We start from the raw sequence: 18,085 nt of genomic DNA, 5'->3' as shown, positions 1-18,085 counted from the left end.
CTGATGTGGGACTCGATCCCAGAACTCCGGGATCACGCCCTGAGCTGAAGGCAGACGCTTAACCGCTGTGCCACCCAGGCGCCCCAAAGTGTACAGAACACTCTTGTCAACTATGTGCCCGAGGGGGACCAGATCTACTTTCCGTCTTGCGTGACTGAACCGCTGTACCCCTTGAATAGCAACTCCTCCCCTTTCTCCTCCCTCCAGCCCCCCAAAACCACCATTCTGCTTTCAGCTTCGATGAATTTGATTTCTTCAGATACCTCCTGTCATTGTTATCATGAAGTATTTGTCCTTCTGTGACTGGCTTACTTACTTAGCATACTGTCCTCAACCTTCATCTGTTCAGCATGTGACAGGATTTCCTTCTTTTATGAGGCTGAATATTCTTTGTCTGTTTATCAGCACGCATTTAGGCTGTTTCCACATCTTGGCTCCTGTGAATAACATTCCTTTTCAATAGCAGGCTCTTCTTGGGTTGGGGGTGCATGCTGTCTCCAAAGCTATTAACTATAGGATGGGGGCAGGGGTGGAGTTTTCGTTTCTCTTTCTGCTGAGTTTGCTTTTTGCTGTTTACTTATTTTTATGTCTATTTTTCATGTGAAAACTTTCCTCAAATGTCTGAAAATACTTGAGTCGTTCACCAAGCCCTGAAAGGTTGAACAGTGTGGGCTGTGGGGAGGGGCCTGTCCGTGTATGCGTAGGGGTCAGGGCAAGGATCTATAAGGTGATTTGGGGAAGACTTGGGTTTCTTTTTCCCTTTGTCCTTTTTTTTTTCTTTTTCCCTTCTAGAAACCCTAACTGTCATTATCCTTATACCCTTTCTTTGGGACCATTCATTGTCTTCGTAGAGAATGTACTAGTCTCCTGCTTACACAGGCAGGCTCCATGCGTGGTGTCAGATTCCTGGGAGTGGGGCACGAAATGCAAGGCTGAGAGCCTCTGGTTCAGAGGTCAACGTTCACTCTCAGAACAGCATTTTGCCCCCACCTCTCTGCTCTGACTTTAGCCCCTCTTGGTTCTGCTCTCCAACAGGAACTCCCCTAGTTGAGTGGAGGGGTGGTGCCTGTTTGCTGCTCCAGATAGAGTGTGACCTGAGATCTAATTTCTCCTTAAACAGAATTTCAACCAAACCTCTTGTTTTTCACCTCCTACCCACCCCCGCCTCCCACAGTTCCCAGTTCCCACGTGGCCAGTTCTGCGCCCTCTGTGGGCACATGGAGGTCAAATTGGTCTGTTCCTCTACTTCCTCTATTCTCCATCCTACAATCTCATTTGTTGTGGTCTATTTTCCAATTCTCTTTGCCCCTTTTGGTTTGCGCGTACATTGTTTCTGTTACTCTCATTTTACTGCATTTTCAGAAGGGAGCAGAGATACACATTCATGTTCAAGTCCCCAGGTCTCCTCGGAAGGTCATTCTCTGCCACCTCTTTAGCGCACAGAGGCTTTTGCATTACATTCAGCCTCCAATCCGTGGCTGCTTGTCCGCTTTCCCTGTGGACTGTGGGTTTTCCGAGGGCAGCGGTCTCCTTGTCTCCCCAGCCCCTCGCAGAGAGGGCATGCAGTAATGATTTATTTAACCGAATGGAACTTAATTTACATAGTTGATGCTGCCCATGGGAAAGCTGGAAAATAAAGTCAATGACCACTTAAGGCCTTGCTGTTCTCCCACTCTCTATTAAAGATGGTCCTGATGAGGGACGTTTTTTCAAGATTGAAGCAGAAATAGCAAAATCCTACTCCTATAGTGCCTTGTTGACAGTATATACAGCTTTTTCTGACTCATTCAGAGAAGTGCTTATTTTACTTAGAAGTAATTGCTTTTCAAAGGCTGGCAGTTCTCATTAGTTACCAGGTGAGTGAATCTAATAAGAAGGCTTCTGGCTGAGCTGGGAAAAGCAATGGAACAAAACGTAGAGTGGGGATTTTTCCCACCTCCCAAACCAAATAGCTCCTGTGCTGCACGTAATTGAAAGAAAATTGACATGTATTATTTAAGAGGCATTTTTTTCCCACCTGCACAAAGGGCACGCAGGGGAGAGACCTTTGAGGTCCAGGAAAGGACTGTGCTGAGGAGAGCATTTACCTCTTACAGCGATGTGATGGGGCGTCATTTCTCTGCTTCTGGGGGAGACCTCTGAAAGGGCTGGTATGCCTTTTCTAGGGCTGCTGGAACAAATTACCACAGGCTGGGGGGCTTAAAACAACCGGCTTATTCTCGCACAGTTCAGGAGGCCAGAAGTCCGGAATCGGCAGGGTTGGCTCCTTCCGGAGGCTCTGAGGGATGGTCCACGCCATGCCTCTTTCCTAGCTTCTGGAGGGGGCCGGCAATCCTCGGCGTTGCTTGGCCAGCAGCTGCACCATGCCCATCACCGCCTCCGCCCGCATGTAGCCTTCTTCCTACGGGGTGCGTCTCCAACTCTCCCGTCCTTGTAAGAAGACAGGCTTTAGGGCCCATCCTAATCCAGTATGACCTCATCTTGCCTTGGTTACATCTGCAAAGACCCTAACAAGGTTGTATTCTAAGGTTCCAGGTTGACATGTTGCCATGAATCTTTCAAGGACACTATTCAATCCAGAAAATGGCCTAAAACCCTTATCATCATCATCATCTTCTTCTTCTTCTTTCTTTTTAAGATTTTATTTATTTGACACAGAGAGAGAGAGTACAGGCAGGGGGAGTGGCAGGCAGAGGGAGAAGCAGGCTCCCCGAGGTGCAAGGAACCTGACACGGGGCTCGATCCCACCACCCCGGGATAATGACCTGAGCCCAAGGCAGACAGGCTTAACCAACTGAGCCACACAGGCGTCCCTAAAACCCTTATCTTCTTGCTTCCTACTTCTAATTATAATTTTGGAGACTACATTTGTAATCAAATACTTTCAGACAGTTGATGTAGGAGAAGACATAGGGGACTCCCAGAGAAGGTGCCTGCAAGAGGAGGAAGGTGAGGCTCCCGCGCTTGGGCAGGGGTTCCTCACCTGGGCTGCACATCAGAGCCACTCTGGCTTTCTGCTCCTGCTGCCACGCATCAGTTGTCTTTAGGGCCTCCCAGGTGGTTCCAAGGTGCAGACCTCAGCTCCAGGCCCTCCCCCTGAAACAGCGGCAGGGAGGCTGCCTTATCCGGCTCCGCGGACCCCGTGGAGGCAGGTCCGCGCATGCGCACTCTTGCTGACTGCTGAGAAGTTAGTACCAGCACGTGTGGATTTTCTTTCTGCGCCTTCATTTGCTTTGAAGAACAGCTTCGTCTGTCCTGAAAACTCAAAAGTTAATAAGGAAAAAGAACATTCGGAGAGGGATATGGCTAAGAGGGAGGTGAACATGTAATTTTATTTTTCAGAGATAATTTCTGTACTCATCAAAGTAGCATGAGTTCATAGAAATGTGAACCCCCCCCAAAAAAAAGCATAGAGAAGAAAAGAAAATCACCTGTAATTCTATCCCTCTGGGAAAACAATGGTGTGGTGAATGTTCTGATGATTTTTTTTCTATGCATAGATAAATTATACAATGTGTATTTTATAAATATGGAATTATATGCCTTTGGAGTTCAAGTTCTTCGTTTAGCAATATACCATTAAATAGACATCAATAAATGCATATCGATAAATATTTCCCATTAATTAGCTTTCAGATTTTGAATGGCTAAATTTTATTCCTTTGTAGAGAATATACCATAATTATTTAACCAATTACTGTAAGAGAATTTCAAATGCAATTTTTCCCATTGTCTGATTATTGGGGTAAGCCCCAGAGCTGAGAAGCAGATGCCCTATCTCTCCATCCTAGGAAGGGCTCCCAGACCCATCCCCACAGTGCTCCACCAACCTCCCTGTCACCCCCACCCCGGTTTCCATAAACCTAAGGTGTGGAAATTGGAGGAGGCATCAGATAGGGAGTTCCTGACCTAGGGGACAGTGCTCCCCTGGCCCCGCATCCAGATGGATCGTAGGATTTGAGGGCATCTGCGAGGAGAGACTGACAGTGCACCTCTGAACACTTGCTTGGAGTGCAATTGCTGTTCAGCGTCCTGTGCTGACTGAGCAGGAGAAAGGAACTGGTTAGCCATGGCACTGCACAGAGGGGGAGCAGCCCACCTGGCCCCACCCACCATCTGCACGGATAAGGAGGCATGGAGCTGCCTGTGGCCAAGTGCATGTCGTGGCAGGAAGCCAGGCTTATGCCGGGGTGCTGGCACCCTGCCCAGAGGCGACAATTGGCTGCAGGGAAATGGACCAGCAGCAAAAGCCTGTGGGTTTTCCAGTGTGGGCTGGAATTGAGGGGGGGGAGGATGAGGTCCAATGCATGCACACCTCCCATGTGCAGGAAACTTCCCACAGACCTCCCAAAGGACTTCTCTCTGCAGGACAGTGAGCCCCTGGATGTGCAATACTCAGGGGAAAGGCAACTCAAAACAGAACCATACCAGGTACAAAGACTTTGCCTCTTTTCTCTCTCTTCCACTCCTCCCCACACTCAGCTCCAGGGGACCTAGAAGCTGCAAATGTGGGGGAGGAAAAAGCAGGAAAGAACAGACCCAGCCCTCTCCCCAGGCAGCTCCCCAAGCCTGAGGGGCGGGAGGGTGTTGAGTTAGTGATGAGCTACGGCAATCTGGTCATGTGATCAATCATAGTAATAATCAGTAATAAAATATGCATGTCATTTAACCCAGCAGATCCATCTCAGGAATTTATCTAAGAGAATAATCAAAGATGTGTGGAAAGATTTATGTTGTAAGAGAATTGCCACACACAAAAAATATTTCCCCATATCCTGAAAAGCCATAATTTTTTATGTTAAAAAAATCACCTGTTCTTTCAATAACTAGCAGGTAACAAAATTCTGATGGCCTATGTTTTATATACACAGCCCTTATAATAAACAAACTCACTCGGAATAAAGAAAAAGAGTTTTAGAAAGTTGCCCATTACATGGTGGGGCTGTGCTCCAGTTACTATGGCTGTGAAAAACTACCCCAAATCCGGTGGTATTAACAACAGCACTTCGATTACACTCCTGGATTTTGTGGCTCAGGAATTTGGCTAAGATACAGCAGGCATAGTATGTGTCTGCTCCAGGATTCTGGCGTTCTAGCTGGAAACTTGAGTGCCTGGCGTGCTAGGGACATCTGAGGGCCTCTTCGCTCACATGGCTAGCACCTGGCAGGCACTTGACGGCTGGGCTCGGCTGGGACAGTCGACCAGGCACCTTGCTGTGGCTTTACTTGGTAGCTGCACCTTCTCACCGCGTGGCAGCCAGGTTCCAAAAGGGAACATCCCCAGGGGGAGACTTCTAAGTGAGAACCAGAGGGAAGCTGCATGATCTTTTATGACCGAGCTTTGGAGGTAAACGGTGTCACTTCCACCACGTGGTATTGGCTGAAGCAATTGCAAGCCTGCCCATATTCAAGGGAAGGAACCTGGCCTCTATCTCTCAATAGAAGGGGTGTCCTGCAATTCAATTCAGTTCTGACACTGGATACCCAGAGTAGCACAGACCGAAGTTAAGGGCTCAGTTCCACAAGTCTGCCCCTCATTTCTGATGCCAGTTGCAACACCAGAGTCCCGAGGCTACCCATACTTCCATCCAACTTGACTACAAATTTGGGGGTTCCCGTTACCCCCTTTCAGATTTGATAATGGGCTAGAATGACTCAGAGACCTTGGAAAAGCACTTTGCTACTGATTTCTGGCTTAATATAAAGAATACAAGTCAGGAAAAGCCACATGGAAGAGATGCCTCGGGCAAGGCATACCGGTGGCGGGAGATGCAGAGCTTCCGTGCCCTCTCTGGGGGTACTACCCCCCACCTGCCAGCACATCATCGTGTTCACCAACACAGAAGTTCCTCCTCGTTGTTTCAGTTTTGATCAAGACGTCATTACCTAGACTTGGCTGATGGCATCATTGACCATTGGTGATTGAACTCAATCCCCAGATTCTCTCCCCTCCATAGGTGTTGGGAGGTGGGGCTGAAAGTTCCAATTCGAATCGCATGGTTGGTTTTCTGGCCACCAGCCCCCATCCTGAAGCTGTCTAGGCCCCCAACTGAGTCAGGTCATTGGCAGGCAAGACATTCTTATCACTCAGGAAATTCCAAGTGTTTTAGGAACTATGTGCTAAGAACCAGAGACAAGAACAAATAAGATTTTTTTTTTAACTATAACACAACCTAATACTCATTATCTATATGCCTAGCACAGGGCTGGGTGCTGGAAATCTAAGAAGGAAGAAGGTACAGTGCTTGCTTTGGAGGACCTCTGAGTTTAATGGAGAAGACAGGAACAAAACAAATTTCAGCAAATGCTGTGAAATAAGCACCTCCCAGACTCCAAGCAAGGGTGACTGACTGCGCCTTGGGAAGCAGGTGCTTTTAGAATCGTTTTCCACTAAAGAAGAAAGTATTTGCTTGTTAATATTCCCCTGACTGCTCAGAACGCTGTCATAGGATTTTATCATCGACACATTGCTTGTAAAGTGACGGCTTTTCATGCGACTGTAAGAGTCCAATGATTTCCAAGGCAAATGGTGGAAAGTCAGATAGGGAGGAATAGAACGCTCAACAACTAGAAATGATCTCTATATACAGCGTTCTTCATAATGTCCGGTACCAATGCAGAAAGGCCCTCGAAGTGAAGACGGTCAGGTGATGTATTTGATACGCGTGGCGCCGTGGGCCCTGAGCACTGCCCTCTGAACCTCCACAGAGGAGTACAAAGCAAGGCCTCTACCCACAGCTCTAATGTTTGAAAAGATATAAGTCAAACTAATAAACTGCCCAGGGTATGTTCTATTCTCCTATTTTGACAAATATGTCTTCATATTGACTTGGATAGACCAGGTTCAAGCTTAGGATCGCTTTTGTACTTAAGTGCAAAAAGTAGAATACAAGTAAGTGGTCTTACCCTCAGTTTCTCTTTTCTTACTTCCGATGTGGCCTTCCAAGTAATTGTTCCACATCTTTGTCAGACAGTCTCCAATCTGACCATTCAGTTTGCTCTGAAGATCGGCCACTGAGAGCTGGAGACATGGTGGGCTGGGTTATACCCCCTTAGACCAGGAAAGAGCTCTGAGCTTTAGAAGGCCCCGCTCATGTCTTCTCCCCATGGGCCAGAAATCTACTGAGGCAAGGGGATGTGCCACCCTGGGAGCCTGGGAGCCCTCTCCTTTTGGGCCAGGCAGTACCCAGTCTTCCCTATCTGCTGTGACCGAGTGTTTGCGTCCCCCCGACCCAAATTCATGTGTCGAAACCCTCGTCCCCTTGTGATAGTGTTCAGAGGGAAGGCCTTTGGGAGGTAATTAGTTGGTCATAAGAGGGAGCCCTTATGCCGAGCCCTATATGACCAGTGCTCTTATAAGAGACATGAGGGAAGTGATCTTTGTCTCCAAGGCAAAGACGGCAAGAAGGTTGCGATCTGTAAACCAAGAAGAGACATGAATCAGCTAGCACCTTCTCTTGGAATTCCCAGCCTTCAGAAGTATGAGAAATAAATGTCTGTTGTTTCAGCCCTCCAGTTTATGGTATTCTGTTATAAGAGCCCAAGCAGACTAACTGGGGACTGTCCCAGTATCCCCGAGCCCACTGCTGGGCCCTGAGTGGGCCTCTTCCTCAGGCCATCACCACTGCTGACTGCTACACCTGCACTTGTACCCCTGGGCCTGAGGGGTAGCTGAGGGGGGCTGTTTACAGGTGTGTGGCCATGTAGGCTGGGGTGTCCACTTGTGGGAGTTGGAACCAAGCATGGGACAACCAGGATGGCAGGAAGGGGTGGGTGCCACAGGCCAGCCCTTGCTGTCCCACCACATTCAAAAATCACAAAATTGTACTTAATGGCAACATAAAACCGTTCAACAGGGGAAGAAGGAAAAACACCTCTGTGACGTAAATAAATCTGGCTCCCACCGAGGGATTACAGCCCAGATCACTAGTTGAGACAGAGAGTATTTCCTAAGTGTGAAGAGACAAGCCTTGTAGGACAGAGGGGGAGCTCAAACTGCTACACTGACAGGCCATTTTTGGGAAAGAAGAACTCGAAGGGAGCACAGACATTTATAAACTCTGTGCCATAAAGAAATGTAAATGCAGCCAATTTCAGAGACTGACCAACTTTAATGAAAAGTTTTCCTGGAAGGGAAGAGTGGATTGCTAAACCAGACCTTTCTAGGAGGTAAGATCTTTTCAGGGGCTAAAACACCATCCAGACAAAGCCTGTGGATCAGCCCCTGCCACACGCACATGCTGAGAACAGGTGGGAGACATGGGCACCTGTTTCTAGAAGCTGCACTTCTTCTAGAACAACCAGCAGTCATGAGCTCACGCAGCACCCATTCCTTGAGGGCCTACGATACACCGGGTTGGGTTAGGCGCTGAGGTAGATACAGAGAAAAGGCATAATGCCACCCTCACGTCTGTAGTCTGAGGATCCGTAACAGCGGACCAAAGAACCCGGGGCGATACACGAGAGAGCCTGACCTGGCTTTCACACACCCCAACCGTGTGATCTCAAATTCATACAGTGTCTTTAGGTCTCAGTGCCCCCATTTATACTTTGAGGGCTTGGGTGGAGGAGAAGCGAAGTTGCTTCCACTCCACTCTTAATATTCATGTCAAGCTTCTTTTCCTGTTACTGTTAGTGAAACTCAGTTCCATATAAGTGCCTGTGCCCGGCAATCTGAAACCCTAGACACACACTCTATCTCCATAGCTCTCGCGAGGCGTGGGGGCAACATGAACAATTAGAAAGTGAGCCTCTTGCTCTTCTCCACCTCCCCACTTGGGGCACCGCTGGTTCTCTTCAGGGGAGCCCCTCGGGTATCTTTTGAAATTCGAGGTGGGTCTCACATGTGCTCGTGAGCTCAGCCCCTGCGCTCACCCAACCACAAGCCCTGTCTTGCCCAAAGGTTTGTTGAGAGACACTATAGCTTGGGCCTGGGGGTTAAGAGCCCAGGATCCAGGGCCGAAATGTCTGTAAATCCTGGTTCCTCTACTTAGAAGCAAATGACTTCTCTCTGGACTTCAGTTCCTCTTGCATCAAATGGGATGATAACATTATTTATTTCAACGGATCGTCGTGACAATTGAGTTACCACACATCAAACATTCGGAACAGCGTTTGGCACATACTAAGTGCCCAATATATTCTTGTATTTGCACATTTAGAGATGGCGGGTTCTCGGAGACTGCGGCGCTCTCATAAAGGAGGCAGAGTGTTTGTATCTCTGCAAAGTATGTATTTGTGTTTGTATGTTTAGCTCCTAGCATCTACCCAACACAGGGTGGCCGCTTGATTGGTGGACAATTGAATTAATGAGTAAACAAGTAAAATGAACGTGAGCCCCGAAGCTGGGTGGAGGAAGGCTGCCAACCGGAGAACAACGGCAGTGCCAGCCCCAGAAAGACTCAAAGACATGCGGTGGGTCCTGGGAGAGGAGAGCAGGGTCACCCCCTACATCAATAAATCCTCTAGTCAGACACCCAACGGAAAGCCAACTTGCATCAGACTCAACTTCAGCTCCATGGTCTCTGGCTCCTATTCCCCGTGCAGCCCTGTCCTCCAAGGGCAGAATCAAGTTCTTCTCCTGCAGGAGGAGGACAGTGAGGCGGGACCTGGGCTGGCCATGGTGGCCTTGGGAAGAGATGCCCGCGGTCATTTAGGACTCTGAGTTCCTTGTCGAGTCAGTCGTGTGGAAGTCTCACTCATCTCTGGGCTCTGTGTGACAATAGACTGAAAAGGTTTCCATCCATCTGTCATTGGACAGTTGGAGCTTTCAGACCCCACTTGCATGTATGGCAAAATTTCACTGCACTTACAGCTCCTGCTCCCAGGGACATGTCTACCATCTGAGTGACAAGCTGTGGCTCTTGAGAATATCATCACCGAGCCAGGCTCCACAAGATCCTGCCCCTCTCCCTTTTCTCGCCTCCTCTTCCTTTCTCTTCCACTACCTACCAGCTATCGCAGTATATCTTACATTCCCCCCATTTCCTCTGCTGGGAGCTTGAGGACTGGACCACCCATTTGGAAATACTGCCCTGGATCTAGAAAACAGAGGTACGCTCATGAGGAGAAGCAACTGGCCGCTCAGGTGCTTGGGAAGAGTGAGCAGCAGTAATCATGTGTGAACATCATTGTCTTTCATATTCCTTGGTTCCCCAACTGCATCATTCATTGAAAAACATTACAACTTATCATCTTCCCCAGAATGAGGCTACAGACTAATCACAAGAATCAGGAAAAGCAATGACATTGTAACTCTAAAGGTTTTTTTTTTCTTTTCTTTTAAAGATTTTGTTTATTTATTTGAGAGAGAGAGCACGAGCAGGGTGAGAGAGAAGCAGACGCCCCACCATGCAGGGAGCCCCACATGGGGCTCAATCCCAGGACTCTGAAATCGAGACCTGAGCCAAAGGCAGACACTCAACCAACTGAGCCACCCAGGCGCCCCTCTCATAGTTTTTTCTAAAGGAGTCTTACCTCATTCAATCTAATGCCATAAAGCAACATTTGAAATTTTCTTTCCCAGTGAAGCCGGAGTTGGAAAGCCATTGCACTAAGTCTTAGATGCCCAGGGAGCAGTTTGATACCGGAATCAAACACCAACTTTTTGTGTCACCTTCTACGGTTGTTTTGCTTTGCTTTCTCTTGCTAATGGCTTTGACCAAATAAAACATTCCCCTCAGCTTTGTCCCAACTGGAACTAGACAATCTCACCAAGTTCGTCTCAAAACCTATTCACCCACAATTCCTCTCATCAGGGGCAGGCATAATATGATTTTCAAATGAAAGATGTAGAGAACCAGACTTGAAGTCTGAGCTTGGTGTGCTTTGGCGGCCTGGGGTAGGGGCTAAGAATATTCCCAGGCTCTTTTTTACCTTCCTTTCCACGGAAGAGTCTGTCCAAAAGGCTGTGGATGCTTGCTTCTTGGTGCGGCTTAGTCTGGTATGGGAAGGTCGGGTTTTGCAGGGTCTGCATTGTAAAACAGCTATGGAGTTTGCAGGAAGGCAGCCTCACACCGGGATTCCAAACTTTTCAGAGGGTAGCTGTGATGTGGGAAACATTCATAGGTACGATGCAGCGCTAGTTAAAAGCAGGATGGATTTCCCTCAAAGGGGCTCTGGAGCACAGCCAGCTTCATGGGCGTGGGACCTGGGCAAGCACCGGAGGCCTGGCATAGAAGGGTCCCATGCTAGGTTTAATGTGCTATTGTCCCTGTCTGGTAATTCTTAATAATTTTTGGACTCTGCAGTTTTGTTTTGTACTGGACAACTTCCAGAGCCGACTCTGCTCTGGAATCCGAGCCTGTCTGAGCTTTGATCTACACTTATTATTATTACTACTACCATTCTTACTTTTTGTGCAACTATTACTACTGCCAGCTATTATTTCTGGCCACAGTGGTAGGCATTGTGCTGGGGGCTTTCCAGCCATCTCTGTCTTGAATCCTCACCACAACGCTATGCTAATTACTATTCGTGCCTTCCTTTTACAGATTGTAACACTGAGGCACAGGGAAATTAAGTAACTTTCTAAACTCGTAGGATCCTAAGTAGTTTCATTTCAGGGCCTGTGCTCGTAACCATTGTACTGTTAAGCCTTACTTGCTTTGTGACTTTGGGTAAGTTACTTAGCCTCTAAACCTAAGGTTTCCTATCTGTAAAATGGGTATACTCTATGGTGATGAGAACAGAACGATCCAGTCCCACACTCAGCCCACACACCCAGAACTGAAACCACCCTTACTGTCTAGTTAGCATGACTTTGTTGTCTTCATTAGCCTGACTTTAATTTCTAGGACCCGGCAAAGTTGGATCGCTCATTATAGGAGCTTCGTATAAGAGGCATCAACTCTTCGGTGGAAAGCGTCAACAGAAAAGATCCTTCGATGCCCTCCTCTCTAGATCCTCACCTTGCTGTTTCCACCAATCCTGGGCTGTCATATCACGATTCGTACCCAGTCCTAATCGGGTCCTACATTGTAAGACCCACCTGGAGCCAAACTTCTAATTCTCAATCAATTCTGACCTTCCCCTCCCCGATCTGAGACAGCACCCAGGTGGAGTGAGTGTTGTCTCCTGCGTTAAAGGATAAATTCACTTTTGTTTTATCAACAGAGACTTTTGGTGGTCTTTGGGGAGCCAGCTTGTGATAGTTGGTACAAATCTCTGACCACTAACTCAGGTGTGTCTGAAATAGATCTCTTTGCTTCTCTGTAACCCCATTTCTATACTTGGTCCCCTATCCCCTTAAGTTGTTGGAGGCTGACTTTCTGACACTTTTGTGTTGTAGGGGAGGAAAGACTTCCTCTACCCTCTTAGCTTCTGTGACTGGACCTAAGAATTAAACTGACAAAAAACAGATTAACAGGAGAAAAGCACACAAGTTTTATTTGATATGAATATTTTTATATGTACATGGAGGCCTTCCTGTACTAGAAATGAAGCCCTAAAGAAGTAAGTAGGCCTAGGAGTTTCTATCCCATTTTAACAAAAAACGGTGTGTTGTGGAGATGACAAGACAAAGGAAAAGGGCATTCGGGCAGGGCCAGGAGACAGTAGGAGAGTGACTTGGAAACATATGGGGGAAATTAACGGAAGATTAAGGTTCTCTTAGTGGGTTTGTTTGTGCGGATCCGTCTCTGCTTTGACTCCCCATTTTCCAGTAATAAGAATGTTCTCCTCTTCCTGACACCAGGAGGTCACCTTTCTAGGAAATGTAGGCCCTGCTTTTAGATAGAAATGGGGAGGTCAGAGAGCCATTCCTGCATCTGATGTTCCTCGGTTGTCTTCAGATCAAAATGGTCAGTATGCCACGGTGGCATATTTTGGGGCGGCATGTTCTGATCCCTTCCAGGGTCCTGGCCCATTCCTGTTTTCCAGAATTGTGTCCTTGCCCACATGTTACTGGGGAACATATGGGGCAATGTGCTGGGAAAGGTCCTACTGGGTTCTCAAACTACTAGAAATTGTCACTCTCTCGGTGATCAGACATTAGTTGGCCCAAGTCACGGCTGAGACCCTCCTTTCTGTTCCTTTCTGCAAGCTATCCACATCCATTTGCTGTTTGCAACTTTTAAGTCTCTCTTGATGTCAGATTTGTGAGAACAGAGTTCAGGGATCTCACTGGGGAAGTTCAAGGCCAATCTGCCTAAGCAGACCATGTGGTCATTTCCCCTTCCAGGGCTTCTATCAAGGAAACTCTGTGTGGATCCCATCAGTCTTTTCCTTCCAGGCCCTGGTAGCCTACTGCAGGGAAGGAAGTGAGTACTGGCTGAGCCCACACTCCTGTAGATTCAGAATTCCCACCTCTGTTCCTGCTGGTGTCCAAGATAACTCCACCTGAGTGCACCTTGGCCTCCTTGGTACTAACTGTGGGCTCTTCATGGGTATGGCCCATCATGAGACTCTTGGTTTTCCTACAAGCAAAGCCAGAGAAGCATGCTTGCCTTGCCTCCAGCTAGGCGCTATCATGTGGGACACATGCCTGCTGGACACTGGAATATAAAATGTTTCATTTCTCAGCTCACTGGTTCTCCCCTGCAACCAAGATTTTGTCTCTAGTCTCTAATCCTGGGAATCCAGAAGGGCTCTGTGCTGTGTCAGCAGCACAGCCAAGGATTCTTAGTTGTGTCTCAGTTCGGGGGAGGGGGGGCTCACATGTGGCCAAGCATTCAGTGGGGCTGCAGCAGAGAGAGGCATTTGGTTTTCAGTGCCATCCAGCCGCATGGACATTGTCTGAACCACCCTGTCTGACCCTGGTCATCTGCCCTCACAGGTGACCACTTCTTTCCATCCCTTCCCATTTATGTCATGCTCAAGGAGAGGAATTGTCCTGCTAACTCCAGAGCATGCTAAGTTCTAGAATCCGAGAGGCTGACCAAAGCCCTGTCTACCACCATGTAGCCAAATGTCTCTGAGAACTCACCCTGGAGCTCCCAAGAAACACAGATCCTCAGTTCTGGAATCCTCTAACCCACCAATAGGATCTAAGACTTCCCTTGGCCCTGGAAAAAGAATGCTGGGCCCTGTTCTGGTTACTTCTGCATAACAAATTACCCCCAAACTTAGGGCCTTAAAGCAACCATTTTCTTATGCTCATGGAATCTATATGGGAACACCTGACCTCTCTCTGCTCTGATGTCTGAGGCCTCAGATAGGCACAACTTGACAACTTGGAGCTGGAATCATCTAGAGGCTTCTTCCCTCAAATGTGTGGATGGCAGTGGGGCCTCAGCTGGGGCTGCTGGCCAGGACACCTCCCTGTGGCCCCTCCGTGTGACCTGGGCTTCCTCACAGCATGGCTGCTCAGGGCTCCACAGGCGAGGGTCTCACCTCCCAAGCAGAGCTGCGTGACCTTTTGAGACGACTGCCAGAACCCACATCATGCTACTGTCACCAGTCTCCAGCCTGCCCAGACTCAAGGAGAGGGGCCATAGTCCCCACCTGTCTGAGAAGCCTGCCACAGTCCCATTGTAGGGAGAGCATGTGGGATGGGGGACATTGTTGTGACCATCTTTGGAAGCTGTAACCTGCCACAGCCCCTATAGGACCCTCCAAGGTCTACTCTTGTTTCTCCACCATCTTTTCCTAGTGTGGGTGGGAGGGTGGGGGGGTGCAAAAGAGGACTTCTCTTTTTTTTTTTTTTTTTTAATCCTTGAACATTTTGGTGATTCTAATAGTCTTCTCTTTCCTCCTGTCTCTGGCTTGTGGAAATCAAGATAGACGTGCTCCTCTTGGGGGCACCTGGGTGGCTCAGTCGGTTAAGCATCTGCCTTTGGCTCAGATCGTGATCCCGGGGATCGAGTCCCTGCTCAGCGTGGAGTCTGCTTCTCCCCCTGCTTGTGTGCGCGCTTTCTATCTCTGTCTCTGTCAAATAAATAAACAAAAACTGCATGGTGTTTTGTTTTGTTTTTCAAATAAATAAAACATAAAAAAAAAAAATGCTCCTCTTGTTTCCTTTGTTGTCAATGGCTGCTGTCCTTAAATGGCCTGGTGGGAACCATCAGGGGTATCTTCCCAGATACTCTCCCACCACAAGGAAAATAACAAGGATCCCAGAGACTTGTTAGAATTAAAGTGAGAACATATACAAAACCCTAGCAACACACGTGAACTTGAACCTGTCTGCCCTTCCTCTGTAGACACAGCCTCATGCAGGGCATGGCCCTTCAGCGGAGCTGCTGTTGCTAAGCAGGGTTGACTTGAGGAGAGTGAATTAATATAAACTTGGGCTTGATGGTAGAGATTCATAAGCAGTCCTTTAAGAGCATCTGGAGAGGGAAATGCTATTTCCTCAGGCCCTTTATGGCTCTAAACTGCCTCTCCGGCTCTCAGAGTCCATTCCACTCACCGGCCTCGCAGAGCCCCGAGAGTCACCCTGGCAGCTCCTCATTTCAGACTAGACCGTCTGAGCGAGCTGCCGAGGAAGCCCACTTTGGGGGCATTTGGCCGGGCTTAGTGGTGAGTGGTGCTTTTTCAAATTCAATGTCTGGGTCCCCAAAGAGTGGAGTCCTCAAAACACTGCAGCCTGGGAAGTTACCCCTAAATACCGCCGCCGAGGACAGTAGGGGTAGGAATATACGCTGCCCCTGCTGGCAAGGGGTCAACTGTCCCCTCGGCAAGCGGTCAACCCGCTAGACGGATGCAGCCCCTGGCGCTGTTCGAGCAGGGCTCCTGCCTTGAAAAATGTCGTGGATACTCTGTTGCCTGCAGTGACAAAGAATCTGTTCATATCCCCTCTGCCCTTTCTTCAGAAAAATGGGAGGAAAGTCAAACTCTCATAATGAAAACAATTTTTCAAGAAAATGTGTGGAGAAATTGCTTTGTCATGTATGGCAAAGGGAAAGTTTGCCTAAATCCTTTGATTGGGTGAGCGGTTACCCTCTCCCAGCAAGGAAGAGGCATGAAATAGGCTCAGACCGGGTTTTTGTTACTGATGTTGGAAGCAGAAAATGGGACACCTTGGCTTCTCTGTCGTGCGGCTACAATGCCACAATTCTCAACTGATGTGATGGCAGCATCCTTTCTAACACCAAAATCTTTGGCCATCTATGTGAAGCTGTTGAAAGGCGACAACCCAGGCAAAACCAGTCACCAACCTTTGCAACACGAACCTGACCACAACAGCACAGTGACTGTCTGATGCTACGGTCACTTTCTGCGCCGTTTGGCTGTTTGGACAGAGTGGGTGCTGCCTGGGCTGCCTCTCAAGCGCTCTGGGGCCACGCTGTCCTGCGGTCCCGAAGGCGGAGTCCTCTCCGGGCAGGGGTTTCGGCTATGCTCCACGCCTTTCTCGCCTCTTACCTCTGCAGCGATGATACCCACTCCGCGTCACCAGGGTCCTATCGGCCCAGCTCACCTGCTGTCTGATGACGCGGCCCTGCTGTGCAAACACTCAGTGGTTGTTAAATGAGTTCTAGGCACCGAGGACAACCTGATAGCACGTTTGTGAAGGGATTCCTGCCCAAATGGATAATGTGTCCACACAAGCCTTGTTTGATGTATTATTAATCTCTACCTAACCAGCAAAATCCTGCTGGCCTGGGTGCCCTCCCACGTGCTCTCCCCTGATGCCCTGTACTCACAAGACATCACCATGTTTGCCATTTATGCAGCTATAAGTACCCTTTCCTCACCTGTCTTCCCTATCAAACCACAGACTCCTTGAGGAAAGGCATGTTTTGCTTGCCATTGTATTTCCAATCTCTGGCAAGTGGCCTCGCATGTAACGGGTGTTCTGGTCTAATCCTGTAATTAATGGTCCTACTGGTCCTACTGAGCTGCATTTTCCTTTTGGCAACTGGCAGACACACCTGGGGAGACCTGGTCCCTAATTCTACAGGCTCTCTATGCTTGCACCGATTCTAGCATAGAGCAGATGCACCCCCCACTCCCCTCCAAAAAAGTTTGGTGAATGAATTAGCTGGAGGTGGGTTTAAGCCGAGGAGTAAATGGATGCAGTTATTCAGCTGAGCAGCCATCTTCTCATAGTCTTTGGGGACCTCGGTTGGAAGAGGGTGGGAAGAGTCACAGAGAAGGCTGTGGCTACGTGGTGGGGGGTGGGAAGGGTCAGTGCCTGGAAATGTTAACCTCAGAAGCCCCCACAATGCTCATTTCTGGAGGTGTGTCTGGAGGTGGAGATTTGGGGCTCACTACTAAGGCTGCGGGGGTTACTCAGGGCTCCAGGTTTGTCTAGTTGGGCTCCCTCCCCCGTACTGGGGCTCCCATCTGCCAGCTCTGGGCACCATGGCTCCACCGTCCTGCAGTGTTGTCCCCACCCCGTGAGGCTGGGGGGAACTGTCCGTTCCAGATGAGCCCCAGAGCCCACTGTTTTCCAACAGAGGAAGGAAGCCCTCCTGCAGATTTTTCCGCAGTGAACATCTGCCCCACTGCAAGTTCCGCACGCTCTTTCTAACGCGTTTCCCGAAGAAAGAGAGAGCTGACGTTGGCGGCTCCCAAAGCGCCAATCAGAAAGCCTTCTCATGCGGAGGAGCGCACACCTAGAGTTTTCAAATATGTAGGCATTTTTAAATTTGAAACTCACCTCAGGGCATTATCACACACACAGTAACTGCTTCATAAACCGGTTTCACTCAAAACCCACAGCGTTGACATGTACTAAAGGGGAGGGTCAGAAAACCAGGGCAACCAAGAGCCCTGAGTCCGCTCTCCGCGGAGCCCCAGGCTGCATATCTGACAGACCAGGTGCTCTGGCTCCTCTAACAATGAGAAGTTTCTAGTCAGTGCTGGGCCTCAAACTACAATCTGAGATCAGCCCGTGGCCACACACCTGGCACCCCGGAAGTACTTAAAAATGTTCGTTGAACTGGAAGGTAGACCCTCCCATTCAATCAGATTCCTGTTGCTAAAAAGGGAACCCAAAATATAACTTTTTTCTTTTTTTTTCACTTTTTTAAAATTTAAATTCAAATAGCCAGCAGATAGTACATCATTGGTTTCCGATGCAGAGTTCAGTATTCATCAGTTGCATGTCACACCCAGGGCTCATCACATCATTTTTAAACGACCTAAGGATTTTCACATAGAGGGTTTTTCTGGGTGCCAGGTGAGCTTATCCACAGCCTTC

This window comes from Ursus maritimus, unplaced genomic scaffold (genome assembly GCF_017311325.1).
Source record: "Ursus maritimus isolate PB19 unplaced genomic scaffold, ASM1731132v1 scaffold_13, whole genome shotgun sequence".
NCBI classification, from domain to species: Eukaryota; Metazoa; Chordata; class Mammalia; order Carnivora; family Ursidae; genus Ursus; species Ursus maritimus.
Note: the sequence above shows the minus strand (reverse complement) of the source record.